Source organism: Haliaeetus albicilla, unplaced genomic scaffold (assembly GCF_947461875.1).
Source record: "Haliaeetus albicilla unplaced genomic scaffold, bHalAlb1.1 scaffold_73, whole genome shotgun sequence".
In the NCBI taxonomy this organism is placed as follows: domain Eukaryota; kingdom Metazoa; phylum Chordata; class Aves; order Accipitriformes; family Accipitridae; genus Haliaeetus; species Haliaeetus albicilla.
Window position 1 is genome coordinate 281,659 of NW_027212421.1, and position 3,342 is coordinate 285,000.

Sequence of the window (3,342 nt, forward strand, 5' to 3'; positions counted from 1 at the left end):
TCTTGCATCAGACAGGACGTTTAAACATGCTCCCTTGTTATAGAAGTGGTTCAAACGTGGGAAGGGGAGGGGGAAAGAAATGCCGTCCAGGAGAAACCGGGACGGGGTGGCCCTTTTATCAGATTTAGCTCAAATCTCAAAAGAAAAAGAAAAAAAAAAAAACACACGGAAAAAACGAAACAAAATCAGGCGCACCTGCCCCCCCCCCCCCCCCCCCCCCAAGGAGCACCGAACGGCCGCCAGGTCTACCCGGCTCCGGAGGCCGGCGCGGCCGCCGGCGGCGCCCGGAGGACGCGGGGTGTCGCCGCCGGAGCGGCCGGTGAAAAGGGCCGCCAGGTCTACCCGGCTCCGCGGCCGGCCGCCAGGTCTACCCGGCTCCGCGGCCGGCCGCCAGGTCTACCCGGCTCCGGAGGCCGGCGCGGCCGCCGGCGGCGCCCGGAGGACGCGGGGTGTCGCCGCCGGAGCGGCCGGTGAAAAGGGCCGCCAGGTCTACCCGGCTCCGCGGCCGGCCGCCAGGTCTACCCGGCTCCGGAGGCCGGCGCGGCCGCCGGCGGCGCCCGGAGGACGCGGGGTGTCGCCGCCGGAGCGGCCGGTGAAAAGGGCCGCCAGGTCTACCCGGCTCCGCGGCCGGCCGCCAGGTCTACCCGGCTCCGGAGGCCGGCGCGGCCGCCGGCGGCGCCCGGAGGACGCGGGGTGTCGCCGCCGGAGCGGCCGGTGAAAAGGGCCGTCAGGTCTACCCGGCTCCGCGGCCGGCCGCCAGGTCTACCCGGCTCCGCGGCCGGCCGCCAGGTCTACCCGGCTCCGGAGGCCGGCGCGGCCGCCGGCGGCGCCCGGAGGACGCGGGGTGTCGCCGCCGGAGCGGCCGGTGAAAAGGGCCGCCAGGTCTACCCGGCTCCGCGGCCGGCCGCCAGGTCTACCCGGCTCCGGAGGCCGGCGCGGCCGCCGGCGGCGCCCGGAGGACGCGGGGTGTCGCCGCCGGAGCGGCCGGTGAAAAGGGCCGCCAGGTCTACCCGGCTCCGCGGCCGGCCGCCAGGTCTACCCGGCTCCGCGGCCGGCCGCCAGGTCTACCCGGCTCCGGAGGCCGGCGCGGCCGCCGGCGGCGCCCGGAGGACGCGGGGTGTCGCCGCCGGAGCGGCCGGTGAAAAGGGCCGTCAGGTCTACCCGGCTCCGCGGCCGGCCGCCAGGTCTACCCGGCTCCGCGGCCGGCCGCCAGGTCTACCCGGCTCCGGAGGCCGGCGCGGCCGCCGGCGGCGCCCGGAGGACGCGGGGTGTCGCCGCCGGAGCGGCCGGTGAAAAGGGCCGCCAGGTCTACCCGGCTCCGCGGCCGGCCGCCAGGTCTACCCGGCTCCGGAGGCCGGCGCGGCCGCCGGCGGCGCCCGGAGGACGCGGGGTGTCGCCGCCGGAGCGGCCGGTGAAAAGGGCCGCCAGGTCTACCCGGCTCCGCGGCCGGCCGCCAGGTCTACCCGGCTCCGGAGGCCGGCGCGGCCGCCGGCGGCGCCCGGAGGACGCGGGGTGTCGCCGCCGGAGCGGCCGGTGAAAAGGGCCGCCAGGTCTACCCGGCTCCGCGGCCGGCCGCCAGGTCTACCCGGCTCCGGAGGCCGGCGCGGCCGCCGGCGGCGCCCGGAGGACGCGGGGTGTCGCCGCCGGAGCGGCCGGTGAAAAGGGCCGCCAGGTCTACCCGGCTCCGCGGCCGGCCGCCAGGTCTACCCGGCTCCGCGGCCGGCCGCCAGGTCTACCCGGCTCCGGAGGCCGGCGCGGCCGCCGGCGGCGCCCGGAGGACGCGGGGTGTCGCCGCCGGAGCGGCCGGTGAAAAGGGCTGTCAGGTCTACCCGGCTCCGGCGGGACTTAGTCGCATTTCGGGGGCTGTGAGGTAGACCTGATAGCCCCACCACTTTCTCGGAGCTGGCGAAGGGGTCGCTGTTTTTCGCTGCCTCCAGTTACGTCATCGTAAAAGTCGGTCTCATTGGCAGGTCTCCCCGGTGGGCAGGGACCGCACTCTTGGAGCCGGCCGGGGGCGGGGACGTGATCCTCCGTACTATAGGAGCTGGTGGTGACTGGTGCACGGAGCAGCGCTAGTGAGCGGCTGCAAGGCCTACGGCTCAGCCGGCGAAGTGGGGCGCTGGGCGGCCGTTGTGGTGGTGGTTTCCCTGGTGGTTCGGCTCGTTGTTTCTCCGTTCGGCCTGTTTGTCTCCCGGTGTTTTTCGAGTAAGCCAGCCGGGTGCCTGCGAGGGTCTGGCAGGCTGCGGTGGCTGTTGACCGAGTGGTGCGAGAGGTGCAAAGGTGGATTCCGCAGGGCAAAGCCCGGTGGCCGGTGGTGGCCACCGGCACTCGAACGCTGGAAGACCGGGCGGAGTCGAGCCTGCCTCGGCTTTCCCCCGGCCCCGGAGGGCCCGATGATGGCAAAGGTGAGCGCTGGGATATGCGAGGGCAGCTGCCCGTGAGCGTCCAGCCCGCCGCGGCCGCCGCCGGCTCCTGAGGGCCTGGTGATGGGCGGGCGAGGTGGCGGCACCTCGTCCTTTTTTCTCTGGCCTTAAGCTGGAGCGCGCAGAGCGGCAGCTGGATGCAGACGGCTGGGGGGTCTCGTGCGTGCCGCAGCTTCCCCCAGCCCCCGAGGGCCCGATGATGGCACAGGCGAGAGGCCGCAGCGCCTCGTCCTGTTTTTGCCGGCATGAGCCATGAGTGGGCGGCCTGTGGTGTCCGGCCTGCCCCGGCTTGCCTGGTTGCAGGAGGGCTCGGTGGAAAGGTCTGCAGCGCTGTACCGGGTTAGAGGTGGCGGCACCTCATCGCGTTTTCTCTGGTCTTAAGCCAGAGCCCATGCACGTATTGGGCAGAGCGCAAGCGGCAGCCGGTCCCGTGGCCGGCAGCCGGATGCAGACGGCTGGGGGGTTCTCGTGCATGTGCCGCAGCTTCCCCCAGCCCCCGAGGGCCCGATGATGGCACAGGCGAGAGGCCGCAGCGCCTCGTCCTGTTTTTGCCGGCATGAGCCATGAGTGGGCGGCCTGTGGTGTCCGGCCTGCCCCGGCTTGCCTGGTTGCAGGAGGGCTCGGTGGAAAGGTCTGCAGCGCTGTACCGGGTTAGAGGTGGCGGCACCTCTTCGCGTTTTCTCTGGCCATAAGCTGGAGCCCGCAAAGCGGGAAGAAAATTGCGGCCGTACCTGGTGGCTGGCTAAGCCGAACGCAGGCGGCTGGGGTTGTCTAGCTTCTGTGGCATTCCCCGGCCCCGAACACCCGTGTGTGGCATGGGTCCAGGCGCGTTTCCTTTTTCCAACCCCCCCGCGATGGCAAGCGGTTGCCTGTGGGGCGGGCAAAGACCGGCAGCCGGTGGTGGTTGCCGGCACTCGAA